The sequence below is a fragment of the Mustela lutreola genome, chromosome 15 (genome assembly GCF_030435805.1).
Source record: "Mustela lutreola isolate mMusLut2 chromosome 15, mMusLut2.pri, whole genome shotgun sequence".
NCBI lineage: Eukaryota > Metazoa > Chordata > Mammalia > Carnivora > Mustelidae > Mustela > Mustela lutreola.
Genome location: NC_081304.1, coordinates 63,449,011 through 63,464,353, shown reverse-complemented (window position 1 = coordinate 63,464,353; position 15,343 = coordinate 63,449,011).

The following is a 15,343-nucleotide window of genomic DNA, read 5'->3' as shown; positions in this document are numbered from 1 at the left end:
CTAGACCCCGAGTCTGCCTGAGCGCCGGAACAAAAGGCAAAGCCTTAACTACCACCCAGGAGATGGTAATAGGCATAGAGTGCCATGCTAGGCCACGCACGCTGCGGCAGGGTTGTGACTGTGTCTGCTACTTAGTTCGGCTTAGCAAGGTGAACCCCGGGAGCGAACTTGGAGCCCGGGAAAGCATGGCCCAAGAGGTACCAGCTCTCCCGCGGCTTTTCTTCCCTGCCGAGACAGAGCAAACGACCAAAGCCTTGCTGAGGAAGCAGTAGCGAAGTGCGGTTCGCGCCAAGCTGAAAACCTCTGGGAAAGCATAGCAGTCGCTGGGAAATCAGAGTCGGTACTGTGGGCTGCTGCTGCTGGTTGCCTGATCCCAGTCTCACGGTGGGAGAAACCCGCATACAGCAAAATCCTCTTTTCTCAGGCATCTCCTCTGGGAAGGCACAGCATTCGTTGGGATATAAGAATCGGATGTGTGTGATGCTGCCGCTGAATGCCTGAGCTAGTCTCCACGGCATGGTGGAAGATACCCGCATGGAGCGAAATCATCTTTGCCCTAGCATCCCTCTGCCTGAGAGAGAAGCGCGGTTGCGCCTGTGGAAAGAGCCTTAAGGAAAGGGACACGTCTTTCCCTACGCTCCCCAGGAGCATGTCTGTGGAAGGTGCAGCACGCTGCCCAGGGAGAAGAGCAGGAGCCGTTGGCCTTCTGGTCTGGAAACGGTTGCGAAGCAGGAGAGCCGGCCCTGGCAGGCACAGTGGCTGGTGGCAATACAAGTGTCACCCGCTCCCTGTGCAGAGAGACGGAAGCCTGGCTGCTACGGAGAGAGGAGGGGATGAGTAGGGCAGGGTGCGTGCTCCACTCTTAGGAAGGAGTCTGGTCAGAAAGCATGCCTGTCCTGAGCCTCTGGGCCCAAGGACACAGCAGCTCTTTGGCCACCTGTCCCTGGGGCAGACATGCGCTAGCCACCAGGCGCCTACGCTGAACTCGCAGAAACAGCTCCCTGAAATAACGGGGAGTCAGACTCCGTCTTCCAACAGGATGTGAAAGCTTGGAGGAGGCACGGGGTTTAAGGGGAAAGAGTGGGGACAGTCCCCCAAAGCTCCCTATTCCGTTCACGGGCCGTGTGCAGGGATCCTGTCACCTCTCCTTTCCTGTGGGGAAAGCACTGGCTTAGTCCGCAATTCCGCCTGAGCGCCAGTGTAAAAGGCCAAACGATGCCTACACCGGGAGATGGTAGTGTGTATAGGGTGCCATCCTAGGCACCGCACGCTACTGCAGGTTTGTGGCTGTGTCTGCTTAGTTCGGCCTGGCAGGGTGAACCAAGGACGCGAACATGGAGCGTGGGAAAAAAGGCCCAAGAGGCACCAGCTCTCCCGCAGCTCTTCTTCCCTGACGCGACTGAAGCCTTGCTGAGGAAGCAGCGGCGAAGTGCTGTTCACTCCAAGCCAAAGCCTCTGCGAAAGTACAGCATTCGCTGAGAAATGTTCTGCGTGCTGTTGCTGCTTGCCTGAGCCCAGTCTCGCGGTGGGAGAAACCCGCATACAGCGAAAGCCTCTTTGCCTTGTCATCTGCCCTTGGAAAGCACAGCATTCGTTGGGAAATCTGAGTTTGGTTTGGGGATGCTGCTGCTCCTTGCCTGGGCTAGTCTCCGCAGCACGGTGAATGATACCCGCATGGGGCGACATACTCTTTGCCCTACCATCCCCTCTGCCGGAGAGAGAATCGTGGTTGCACACGTCTGTCACCACGCTCCCCAGGAGCAATGTGGGGAAGGCGCAGCGCGCCGCCCCCAGAGAAGAGAAGGAGCCGTTGGACTCTGGGTCGGGAAACGCTCAGGAAGCAGGATAGCCTGCCGTGGCAAGAACAGCAGTCCGGTGGCAAGACAAGTGTCCCCCGCTCCCTGTCCAGAGAGATGGAAGCCTGGCTGCAAAGGAGACATGAGGGGACGACTAGGGCAGGGGCGTGTGCTTCACTCTGAGGAAGGAGTCTGGGCAGAAGGCAGGCCTGTCCTGTGCCTCTGGTCCCAAGGGGAAAGCATCTCCTTGGCCACCTGTCCCTAGGGCAGACTTGGGCTTGCCAACAGGTGCCTTTCCCGCAACTCGCAGAAACAACCCCATGGAGAAACGAGCAGTCAGATGCCGTCTTCCACCAAGATATGGCAGCGATGTGGGTGACAAGGGGTGTGCCGGGGATGGAGTGGAGACTGCCTCCACAGTTCCCCATCCCAGTGCACGGGCCGTGTGCAGGGATCCTGTCGCCTCCTCTCTCCTGTGGTGAAGGCACTGGCCTAGACCCCGAGTCTGCCTGAGCGCCGGAACAAAAGGCAAAGCCTTAACTACCACCCAGGAGATGGTAATAGGCATAGAGTGCCATGCTAGGCCACGCACGCTGCTGCAGGGTTGTGACTGTGTCTGCTACTTAGTTCGGCTTAGCAAGGTGAACCCCGGGAGCGAACTTGGAGCCCGGGAAAGCATGGCCCAAGAGGTACCAGCTCTCCCGCGGCTTTTCTTCCCTGCCGAGACAGAGCAAACGACCAAAGCCTTGCTGAGGAAGCAGTAGCGAAGTGCGGTTCGCGCCAAGCTGAAAACCTCTGGGAAAGCATAGCAGTCGCTGGGAAATCAGAGTCGGTACTGTGGGCTGCTGCTGCTGGTTGCCTGATCCCAGTCTCACGGTGGGAGAAACCCGCATACAGCAAAATCCTCTTTTCTCAGGCATCTCCTCTGGGAAGGCACAGCATTCGTTGGGATATAAGAATCGGATGTGTGTGATGCTGCCGCTGAATGCCTGAGCTAGTCTCCACGGCATGGTGGAAGATACCCGCATGGAGCGAAATCATCTTTGCCCTAGCATCCCTCTGCCTGAGAGAGAAGCGCGGTTGCGCCTGTGGAAAGAGCCTTAAGGAAAGGGACACGTCTTTCCCTACGCTCCCCAGGAGCATGTCTGTGGAAGGTGCAGCACGCTGCCCAGGGAGAAGAGCAGGAGCCGTTGGCCTTCTGGTCTGGAAACGGTTGCGAAGCAGGAGAGCCGGCCCTGGCAGGCACAGTGGCTGGTGGCAATACAAGTGTCACCCGCTCCCTGTGCAGAGAGACGGAAGCCTGGCTGCTACGGAGAGAGGAGGGGATGAGTAGGGCAGGGTGCGTGCTCCACTCTTAGGAAGGAGTCTGGTCAGAAAGCATGCCTGTCCTGAGCCTCTGGGCCCAAGGACACAGCAGCTCTTTGGCCACCTGTCCCTGGGGCAGACATGCGCTAGCCACCAGGCGCCTACGCTGAACTCGCAGAAACAGCTCCCTGAAATAACGGGGAGTCAGACTCCGTCTTCCAACAGGATGTGAAAGCTTGGAGGAGGCACGGGGTTTAAGGGGAAAGAGTGGGGACAGTCCCCCAAAGCTCCCTATTCCGTTCACGGGCCGTGTGCAGGGATCCTGTCACCTCTCCTTTCCTGTGGGGAAAGCACTGGCTTAGTCCGCAATTCCGCCTGAGCGCCAGTGTAAAAGGCCAAACGATGCCTACACCGGGAGATGGTAGTGTGTATAGGGTGCCATCCTAGGCACCGCACGCTACTGCAGGTTTGTGGCTGTGTCTGCTTAGTTCGGCCTGGCAGGGTGAACCAAGGACGCGAACATGGAGCGTGGGAAAAAAGGCCCAAGAGGCACCAGCTCTCCCGCAGCTCTTCTTCCCTGACGCGACTGAAGCCTTGCTGAGGAAGCAGCGGCGAAGTGCTGTTCACTCCAAGCCAAAGCCTCTGCGAAAGTACAGCATTCGCTGAGAAATGTTCTGCGTGCTGTTGCTGCTTGCCTGAGCCCAGTCTCGCGGTGGGAGAAACCCGCATACAGCGAAAGCCTCTTTGCCTTGTCATCTGCCCTTGGAAAGCACAGCATTCGTTGGGAAATCTGAGTTTGGTTTGGGGATGCTGCTGCTCCTTGCCTGGGCTAGTCTCCGCAGCACGGTGAATGATACCCGCATGGGGCGACATACTCTTTGCCCTACCATCCCCTCTGCCGGAGAGAGAATCGTGGTTGCACACGTCTGTCACCACGCTCCCCAGGAGCAATGTGGGGAAGGCGCAGCACGCCGCCCCCAGAGAAGAGAAGGAGCCGTTGGACTCTGGGTCGGGAAACGCTCAGGAAGCAGGATAGCCTGCCGTGGCAAGAACAGCAGTCCGGTGGCAAGACAAGTGTCCCCCGCTCCCTGTCCAGAGAGATGGAAGCCTGGCTGCAAAGGAGACATGAGGGGACGACTAGGGCAGGGGCGTGTGCTTCACTCTGAGGAAGGAGTCTGGGCAGAAGGCAGGCCTGTCCTGTGCCTCTGGTCCCAAGGGGAAAGCATCTCCTTGGCCACCTGTCCCTAGGGCAGACTTGGGCTTGCCAACAGGTGCCTTTCCCGCAACTCGCAGAAACAACCCCATGGAGAAACGAGCAGTCAGATGCCGTCTTCCACCAAGATATGGCAGCGATGTGGGTGACAAGGGGTGTGCCGGGGATGGAGTGGAGACTGCCTCCACAGTTCCCCATCCCAGTGCACGGGCCGTGTGCAGGGATCCTGTCGCCTCCTCTCTCCTGTGGTGAAGGCACTGGCCTAGACCCCGAGTCTGCCTGAGCGCCGGAACAAAAGGCAAAGCCTTAACTACCACCCAGGAGATGGTAATAGGCATAGAGTGCCATGCTAGGCCACGCACGCTGCTGCAGGGTTGTGACTGTGTCTGCTACTTAGTTCGGCTTAGCAAGGTGAACCCCGGGAGCGAACTTGGAGCCCGGGAAAGCATGGCCCAAGAGGTACCAGCTCTCCCGCGGCTTTTCTTCCCTGCCGAGACAGAGCAAACGACCAAAGCCTTGCTGAGGAAGCAGTAGCGAAGTGCGGTTCGCGCCAAGCTGAAAACCTCTGGGAAAGCATAGCAGTCGCTGGGAAATCAGAGTCGGTACTGTGGGCTGCTGCTGCTGGTTGCCTGATCCCAGTCTCACGGTGGGAGAAACCCGCATACAGCAAAATCCTCTTTTCTCAGGCATCTCCTCTGGGAAGGCACAGCATTCGTTGGGATATAAGAATCGGATGTGTGTGATGCTGCCGCTGAATGCCTGAGCTAGTCTCCACGGCATGGTGGAAGATACCCGCATGGAGCGAAATCATCTTTGCCCTAGCATCCCTCTGCCTGAGAGAGAAGCGCGGTTGCGCCTGTGGAAAGAGCCTTAAGGAAAGGGACACGTCTTTCCCTACGCTCCCCAGGAGCATGTCTGTGGAAGGTGCAGCACGCTGCCCAGGGAGAAGAGCAGGAGCGGTTGGCCTTCTGGTCTGGAAACGGTTGCGAAGCAGGAGAGCCGGCCCTGGCAGGCACAGTGGCTGGTGGCAATACAAGTGTCACCCGCTCCCTGTGCAGAGAGACGGAAGCCTGGCTGCTACGGAGAGAGGAGGGGATGAGTAGGGCAGGGTGCGTGCTCCACTCTTAGGAAGGAGTCTGGTCAGAAAGCATGCCTGTCCTGAGCCTCTGGGCCCAAGGACACAGCAGCTCTTTGGCCACCTGTCCCTGGGGCAGACATGCGCTAGCCACCAGGCGGCTACGCTGAACTCGCAGAAACAGCTCCCTGAAATAACGGGGAGTCAGACTCCGTCTTCCAACAGGATGTGAAAGCTTGGAGGAGGCACGGGGTTTAAGGGGAAAGAGTGGGGACAGTCCCCCAAAGCTCCCTATTCCGTTCACGGGCCGTGTGCAGGGATCCTGTCACCTCTCCTTTCCTGTGGGGAAAGCACTGGCTTAGTCCGCAATTCCGCCTGAGCGCCAGTGTAAAAGGCCAAACGATGCCTACACCGGGAGATGGTAGTGTGTATAGGGTGCCATCCTAGGCACCGCACGCTACTGCAGGTTTGTGGCTGTGTCTGCTTAGTTCGGCCTGGCAGGGTGAACCAAGGACGCGAACATGGAGCGTGGGAAAAAAGGCCCAAGAGGCACCAGCTCTCCCGCAGCTCTTCTTCCCTGACGCGACTGAAGCCTTGCTGAGGAAGCAGCGGCGAAGTGCTGTTCACTCCAAGCCAAAGCCTCTGCGAAAGTACAGCATTCGCTGAGAAATGTTCTGCGTGCTGTTGCTGCTTGCCTGAGCCCAGTCTCGCGGTGGGAGAAACCCGCATACAGCGAAAGCCTCTTTGCCTTGTCATCTGCCCTTGGAAAGCACAGCATTCGTTGGGAAATCTGAGTTTGGTTTGGGGATGCTGCTGCTCCTTGCCTGGGCTAGTCTCCGCAGCACGGTGAATGATACCCGCATGGGGCGACATACTCTTTGCCCTACCATCCCCTCTGCCGGAGAGAGAATCGTGGTTGCACACGTCTGTCACCACGCTCCCCAGGAGCAATGTGGGGAAGGCGCAGCACGCCGCCCCCAGAGAAGAGAAGGAGCCGTTGGACTCTGGGTCGGGAAACGCTCAGGAAGCAGGATAGCCTGCCGTGGCAAGAACAGCAGTCCGGTGGCAAGACAAGTGTCCCCCGCTCCCTGTCCAGAGAGATGGAAGCCTGGCTGCAAAGGAGACATGAGGGGACGACTAGGGCAGGGGCGTGTGCTTCACTCTGAGGAAGGAGTCTGGGCAGAAGGCAGGCCTGTCCTGTGCCTCTGGTCCCAAGGGGAAAGCATCTCCTTGGCCACCTGTCCCTAGGGCAGACTTGGGCTTGCCAACAGGTGCCTTTCCCGCAACTCGCAGAAACAACCCCATGGAGAAACGAGCAGTCAGATGCCGTCTTCCACCAAGATATGGCAGCGATGTGGGTGACAAGGGGTGTGCCGGGGATGGAGTGGAGACTGCCTCCACAGTTCCCCATCCCAGTGCACGGGCCGTGTGCAGGGATCCTGTCGCCTCCTCTCTCCTGTGGTGAAGGCACTGGCCTAGACCCCGAGTCTGCCTGAGCGCCGGAACAAAAGGCAAAGCCTTAACTACCACCCAGGAGATGGTAATAGGCATAGAGTGCCATGCTAGGCCACGCACGCTGCTGCAGGGTTGTGACTGTGTCTGCTACTTAGTTCGGCTTAGCAAGGTGAACCCCGGGAGCGAACTTGGAGCCCGGGAAAGCATGGCCCAAGAGGTACCAGCTCTCCCGCGGCTTTTCTTCCCTGCCGAGACAGAGCAAACGACCAAAGCCTTGCTGAGGAAGCAGTAGCGAAGTGCGGTTCGCGCCAAGCTGAAAACCTCTGGGAAAGCATAGCAGTCGCTGGGAAATCAGAGTCGGTACTGTGGGCTGCTGCTGCTGGTTGCCTGATCCCAGTCTCACGGTGGGAGAAACCCGCATACAGCAAAATCCTCTTTTCTCAGGCATCTCCTCTGGGAAGGCACAGCATTCGTTGGGATATAAGAATCGGATGTGTGTGATGCTGCCGCTGAATGCCTGAGCTAGTCTCCACGGCATGGTGGAAGATACCCGCATGGAGCGAAATCATCTTTGCCCTAGCATCCCTCTGCCTGAGAGAGAAGCGCGGTTGCGCCTGTGGAAAGAGCCTTAAGGAAAGGGACACGTCTTTCCCTACGCTCCCCAGGAGCATGTCTGTGGAAGGTGCAGCACGCTGCCCAGGGAGAAGAGCAGGAGCGGTTGGCCTTCTGGTCTGGAAACGGTTGCGAAGCAGGAGAGCCGGCCCTGGCAGGCACAGTGGCTGGTGGCAATACAAGTGTCACCCGCTCCCTGTGCAGAGAGACGGAAGCCTGGCTGCTACGGAGAGAGGAGGGGATGAGTAGGGCAGGGTGCGTGCTCCACTCTTAGGAAGGAGTCTGGTCAGAAAGCATGCCTGTCCTGAGCCTCTGGGCCCAAGGACACAGCAGCTCTTTGGCCACCTGTCCCTGGGGCAGACATGCGCTAGCCACCAGGCGGCTACGCTGAACTCGCAGAAACAGCTCCCTGAAATAACGGGGAGTCAGACTCCGTCTTCCAACAGGATGTGAAAGCTTGGAGGAGGCACGGGGTTTAAGGGGAAAGAGTGGGGACAGTCCCCCAAAGCTCCCTATTCCGTTCACGGGCCGTGTGCAGGGATCCTGTCACCTCTCCTTTCCTGTGGGGAAAGCACTGGCTTAGTCCGCAATTCCGCCTGAGCGCCAGTGTAAAAGGCCAAACGATGCCTACACCGGGAGATGGTAGTGTGTATAGGGTGCCATCCTAGGCACCGCACGCTACTGCAGGTTTGTGGCTGTGTCTGCTTAGTTCGGCCTGGCAGGGTGAACCAAGGACGCGAACATGGAGCGTGGGAAAAAAGGCCCAAGAGGCACCAGCTCTCCCGCAGCTCTTCTTCCCTGACGCGACTGAAGCCTTGCTGAGGAAGCAGCGGCGAAGTGCTGTTCACTCCAAGCCAAAGCCTCTGCGAAAGTACAGCATTCGCTGAGAAATGTTCTGCGTGCTGTTGCTGCTTGCCTGAGCCCAGTCTCGCGGTGGGAGAAACCCGCATACAGCGAAAGCCTCTTTGCCTTGTCATCTGCCCTTGGAAAGCACAGCATTCGTTGGGAAATCTGAGTTTGGTTTGGGGATGCTGCTGCTCCTTGCCTGGGCTAGTCTCCGCAGCACGGTGAATGATACCCGCATGGGGCGACATACTCTTTGCCCTACCATCCCCTCTGCCGGAGAGAGAATCGTGGTTGCACACGTCTGTCACCACGCTCCCCAGGAGCAATGTGGGGAAGGCGCAGCACGCCGCCCCCAGAGAAGAGAAGGAGCCGTTGGACTCTGGGTCGGGAAACGCTCAGGAAGCAGGATAGCCTGCCGTGGCAAGAACAGCAGTCCGGTGGCAAGACAAGTGTCCCCCGCTCCCTGTCCAGAGAGATGGAAGCCTGGCTGCAAAGGAGACATGAGGGGACGACTAGGGCAGGGGCGTGTGCTTCACTCTGAGGAAGGAGTCTGGGCAGAAGGCAGGCCTGTCCTGTGCCTCTGGTCCCAAGGGGAAAGCATCTCCTTGGCCACCTGTCCCTAGGGCAGACTTGGGCTTGCCAACAGGTGCCTTTCCCGCAACTCGCAGAAACAACCCCATGGAGAAACGAGCAGTCAGATGCCGTCTTCCACCAAGATATGGCAGCGATGTGGGTGACAAGGGGTGTGCCGGGGATGGAGTGGAGACTGCCTCCACAGTTCCCCATCCCAGTGCACGGGCCGTGTGCAGGGATCCTGTCGCCTCCTCTCTCCTGTGGTGAAGGCACTGGCCTAGACCCCGAGTCTGCCTGAGCGCCGGAACAAAAGGCAAAGCCTTAACTACCACCCAGGAGATGGTAATAGGCATAGAGTGCCATGCTAGGCCACGCACGCTGCGGCAGGGTTGTGACTGTGTCTGCTACTTAGTTCGGCTTAGCAAGGTGAACCCCGGGAGCGAACTTGGAGCCCGGGAAAGCATGGCCCAAGAGGTACCAGCTCTCCCGCGGCTTTTCTTCCCTGCCGAGACAGAGCAAACGACCAAAGCCTTGCTGAGGAAGCAGTAGCGAAGTGCGGTTCGCGCCAAGCTGAAAACCTCTGGGAAAGCATAGCAGTCGCTGGGAAATCAGAGTCGGTACTGTGGGCTGCTGCTGCTGGTTGCCTGATCCCAGTCTCACGGTGGGAGAAACCCGCATACAGCAAAATCCTCTTTTCTCAGGCATCTCCTCTGGGAAGGCACAGCATTCGTTGGGATATAAGAATCGGATGTGTGTGATGCTGCCGCTGAATGCCTGAGCTAGTCTCCACGGCATGGTGGAAGATACCCGCATGGAGCGAAATCATCTTTGCCCTAGCATCCCTCTGCCTGAGAGAGAAGCGCGGTTGCGCCTGTGGAAAGAGCCTTAAGGAAAGGGACACGTCTTTCCCTACGCTCCCCAGGAGCATGTCTGTGGAAGGTGCAGCACGCTGCCCAGGGAGAAGAGCAGGAGCCGTTGGCCTTCTGGTCTGGAAACGGTTGCGAAGCAGGAGAGCCGGCCCTGGCAGGCACAGTGGCTGGTGGCAATACAAGTGTCACCCGCTCCCTGTGCAGAGAGACGGAAGCCTGGCTGCTACGGAGAGAGGAGGGGATGAGTAGGGCAGGGTGCGTGCTCCACTCTTAGGAAGGAGTCTGGTCAGAAAGCATGCCTGTCCTGAGCCTCTGGGCCCAAGGACACAGCAGCTCTTTGGCCACCTGTCCCTGGGGCAGACATGCGCTAGCCACCAGGCGGCTACGCTGAACTCGCAGAAACAGCTCCCTGAAATAACGGGGAGTCAGACTCCGTCTTCCAACAGGATGTGAAAGCTTGGAGGAGGCACGGGGTTTAAGGGGAAAGAGTGGGGACAGTCCCCCAAAGCTCCCTATTCCGTTCACGGGCCGTGTGCAGGGATCCTGTCACCTCTCCTTTCCTGTGGGGAAAGCACTGGCTTAGTCCGCAATTCCGCCTGAGCGCCAGTGTAAAAGGCCAAACGATGCCTAAACCGGGAGGTGGTAGTGTGTATAGGGTGCCATCCTAGGCACCGCACGCTACTGCAGGTTTGTGGCTGTGTCTGCTTAGTTCGGCCTGGCAGGGTGAACCAAGGACGCGAACATGGAGCGTGGGAAAAAAGGCCCAAGAGGCACCAGCTCTCCCGCAGCTCTTCTTCCCTGACGCGACTGAAGCCTTGCTGAGGAAGCAGCGGCGAAGTGCTGTTCACTCCAAGCCAAAGCCTCTGCGAAAGTACAGCATTCGCTGAGAAATGTTCTGCGTGCTGTTGCTGCTTGCCTGAGCCCAGTCTCGCGGTGGGAGAAACCCGCATACAGCGAAAGCCTCTTTGCCTTGTCATCTGCCCTTGGAAAGCACAGCATTCGTTGGGAAATCTGAGTTTGGTTTGGGGATGCTGCTGCTCCTTGCCTGGGCTAGTCTCCGCAGCACGGTGAATGATACCCGCATGGGGCGAAATACTCTTTGCCCTACCATCCCCTCTGCCGGAGAGAGAATCGTGGTTGCACACGTCTGTCACCACGCTCCCCAGGAGCAATGTGGGGAAGGCGCAGCACGCCGCCCCCAGAGAAGAGAAGGAGCCGTTGGACTCTGGGTCGGGAAACGCTCAGGAAGCAGGATAGCCTGCCGTGGCAAGAACAGCAGTCCGGTGGCAAGACAAGTGTCCCCCGCTCCCTGTCCAGAGAGATGGAAGCCTGGCTGCAAAGGAGACATGAGGGGACGACTAGGGCAGGGGCGTGTGCTTCACTCTGAGGAAGGAGTCTGGGCAGAAGGCAGGCCTGTCCTGTGCCTCTGGTCCCAAGGGGAAAGCATCTCCTTGGCCACCTGTCCCTAGGGCAGACTTGGGCTTGCCAACAGGTGCCTTTCCCGCAACTCGCAGAAACAACCCCATGGAGAAACGAGCAGTCAGATGCCGTCTTCCACCAAGATATGGCAGCGATGTGGGTGACAAGGGGTGTGCCGGGGATGGAGTGGAGACTGCCTCCACAGTTCCCCATCCCAGTGCACGGGCCGTGTGCAGGGATCCTGTCGCCTCCTCTCTCCTGTGGTGAAGGCACTGGCCTAGACCCCGAGTCTGCCTGAGCGCCGGAACAAAAGGCAAAGCCTTAACTACCACCCAGGAGATGGTAATAGGCATAGAGTGCCATGCTAGGCCACGCACGCTGCTGCAGGGTTGTGACTGTGTCTGCTACTTAGTTCGGCTTAGCAAGGTGAACCCCGGGAGCGAACTTGGAGCCCGGGAAAGCATGGCCCAAGAGGTACCAGCTCTCCCGCGGCTTTTCTTCCCTGCCGAGACAGAGCAAACGACCAAAGCCTTGCTGAGGAAGCAGTAGCGAAGTGCGGTTCGCGCCAAGCTGAAAACCTCTGGGAAAGCATAGCAGTCGCTGGGAAATCAGAGTCGGTACTGTGGGCTGCTGCTGCTGGTTGCCTGATCCCAGTCTCACGGTGGGAGAAACCCGCATACAGCAAAATCCTCTTTTCTCAGGCATCTCCTCTGGGAAGGCACAGCATTCGTTGGGATATAAGAATCGGATGTGTGTGATGCTGCCGCTGAATGCCTGAGCTAGTCTCCACGGCATGGTGGAAGATACCCGCATGGAGCGAAATCATCTTTGCCCTAGCATCCCTCTGCCTGAGAGAGAAGCGCGGTTGCGCCTGTGGAAAGAGCCTTAAGGAAAGGGACACGTCTTTCCCTACGCTCCCCAGGAGCATGTCTGTGGAAGGTGCAGCACGCTGCCCAGGGAGAAGAGCAGGAGCGGTTGGCCTTCTGGTCTGGAAACGGTTGCGAAGCAGGAGAGCCGGCCCTGGCAGGCACAGTGGCTGGTGGCAATACAAGTGTCACCCGCTCCCTGTGCAGAGAGACGGAAGCCTGGCTGCTACGGAGAGAGGAGGGGATGAGTAGGGCAGGGTGCGTGCTCCACTCTTAGGAAGGAGTCTGGTCAGAAAGCATGCCTGTCCTGAGCCTCTGGGCCCAAGGACACAGCAGCTCTTTGGCCACCTGTCCCTGGGGCAGACATGCGCTAGCCACCAGGCGGCTACGCTGAACTCGCAGAAACAGCTCCCTGAAATAACGGGGAGTCAGACTCCGTCTTCCAACAGGATGTGAAAGCTTGGAGGAGGCACGGGGTTTAAGGGGAAAGAGTGGGGACAGTCCCCCAAAGCTCCCTATTCCGTTCACGGGCCGTGTGCAGGGATCCTGTCACCTCTCCTTTCCTGTGGGGAAAGCACTGGCTTAGTCCGCAATTCCGCCTGAGCGCCAGTGTAAAAGGCCAAACGATGCCTACACCGGGAGATGGTAGTGTGTATAGGGTGCCATCCTAGGCACCGCACGCTACTGCAGGTTTGTGGCTGTGTCTGCTTAGTTCGGCCTGGCAGGGTGAACCAAGGACGCGAACATGGAGCGTGGGAAAAAAGGCCCAAGAGGCACCAGCTCTCCCGCAGCTCTTCTTCCCTGACGCGACTGAAGCCTTGCTGAGGAAGCAGCGGCGAAGTGCTGTTCACTCCAAGCCAAAGCCTCTGCGAAAGTACAGCATTCGCTGAGAAATGTTCTGCGTGCTGTTGCTGCTTGCCTGAGCCCAGTCTCGCGGTGGGAGAAACCCGCATACAGCGAAAGCCTCTTTGCCTTGTCATCTGCCCTTGGAAAGCACAGCATTCGTTGGGAAATCTGAGTTTGGTTTGGGGATGCTGCTGCTCCTTGCCTGGGCTAGTCTCCGCAGCACGGTGAATGATACCCGCATGGGGCGAAATACTCTTTGCCCTACCATCCCCTCTGCCGGAGAGAGAATCGTGGTTGCACACGTCTGTCACCACGCTCCCCAGGAGCAATGTGGGGAAGGCGCAGCACGCCGCCCCCAGAGAAGAGAAGGAGCCGTTGGACTCTGGGTCGGGAAACGCTCAGGAAGCAGGATAGCCTGCCGTGGCAAGAACAGCAGTCCGGTGGCAAGACAAGTGTCCCCCGCTCCCTGTCCAGAGAGATGGAAGCCTGGCTGCAAAGGAGACATGAGGGGACGACTAGGGCAGGGGCGTGTGCTTCACTCTGAGGAAGGAGTCTGGGCAGAAGGCAGGCCTGTCCTGTGCCTCTGGTCCCAAGGGGAAAGCATCTCCTTGGCCACCTGTCCCTAGGGCAGACTTGGGCTTGCCAACAGGTGCCTTTCCCGCAACTCGCAGAAACAACCCCATGGAGAAACGAGCAGTCAGATGCCGTCTTCCACCAAGATATGGCAGCGATGTGGGTGACAAGGGGTGTGCCGGGGATGGAGTGGAGACTGCCTCCACAGTTCCCCATCCCAGTGCACGGGCCGTGTGCAGGGATCCTGTCGCCTCCTCTCTCCTGTGGTGAAGGCACTGGCCTAGACCCCGAGTCTGCCTGAGCGCCGGAACAAAAGGCAAAGCCTTAACTACCACCCAGGAGATGGTAATAGGCATAGAGTGCCATGCTAGGCCACGCACGCTGCTGCAGGTTTGTGACTGTGTCTGCTACTTAGTTCGGCTTAGCAAGGTGAACCCCGGGAGCGAACTTGGAGCCCGGGAAAGCATGGCCCAAGAGGTACCAGCTCTCCCGCGGCTTTTCTTCCCTGCCGAGACAGAGCAAACGACCAAAGCCTTGCTGAGGAAGCAGTAGCGAAGTGCGGTTCGCGCCAAGCTGAAAACCTCTGGGAAAGCATAGCAGTCGCTGGGAAATCAGAGTCGGTACTGTGGGCTGCTGCTGCTGGTTGCCTGATCCCAGTCTCACGGTGGGAGAAACCCGCATACAGCAAAATCCTCTTTTCTCAGGCATCTCCTCTGGGAAGGCACAGCATTCGTTGGGATATAAGAATCGGATGTGTGTGATGCTGCCGCTGAATGCCTGAGCTAGTCTCCACGGCATGGTGGAAGATACCCGCATGGAGCGAAATCATCTTTGCCCTAGCATCCCTCTGCCTGAGAGAGAAGCGCGGTTGCGCCTGTGGAAAGAGCCTTAAGGAAAGGGACACGTCTTTCCCTACGCTCCCCAGGAGCATGTCTGTGGAAGGTGCAGCACGCTGCCCAGGGAGAAGAGCAGGAGCGGTTGGCCTTCTGGTCTGGAAACGGTTGCGAAGCAGGAGAGCCGGCCCTGGCAGGCACAGTGGCTGGTGGCAATACAAGTGTCACCCGCTCCCTGTGCAGAGAGACGGAAGCCTGGCTGCTACGGAGAGAGGAGGGGATGAGTAGGGCAGGGTGCGTGCTCCACTCTTAGGAAGGAGTCTGGTCAGAAAGCATGCCTGTCCTGAGCCTCTGGGCCCAAGGACACAGCAGCTCTTTGGCCACCTGTCCCTGGGGCAGACATGCGCTAGCCACCAGGCGGCTACGCTGAACTCGCAGAAACAGCTCCCTGAAATAACGGGGAGTCAGACTCCGTCTTCCAACAGGATGTGAAAGCTTGGAGGAGGCACGGGGTTTAAGGGGAAAGAGTGGGGACAGTCCCCCAAAGCTCCCTATTCCGTTCACGGGCCGTGTGCAGGGATCCTGTCACCTCTCCTTTCCTGTGGGGAAAGCACTGGCTTAGTCCGCAATTCCGCCTGAGCGCCAGTGTAAAAGGCCAAACGATGCCTACACCGGGAGATGGTAGTGTGTATAGGGTGCCATCCTAGGCACCGCACGCTACTGCAGGTTTGTGGCTGTGTCTGCTTAGTTCGGCCTGGCAGGGTGAACCAAGGACGCGAACATGGAGCGTGGGAAAAAAGGCCCAAGAGGCACCAGCTCTCCCGCAGCTCTTCTTCCCTGACGCGACTGAAGCCTTGCTGAGGAAGCAGCGGCGAAGTGCTGTTCACTCCAAGCCAAAGCCTCTGCGAAAGTACAGCATTCGCTGAGAAATGTTCTGCGTGCTGTTGCTGCTTGCCTGAGCCCAGTCTCGCGGTGGGAGAAACCCGCATACAGCGAAAGCCTCTTTGCCTTGTCATCTGCCCTTGGAAAGCACAGCATTCGTTGGGAAATCTGAGTTTGGTT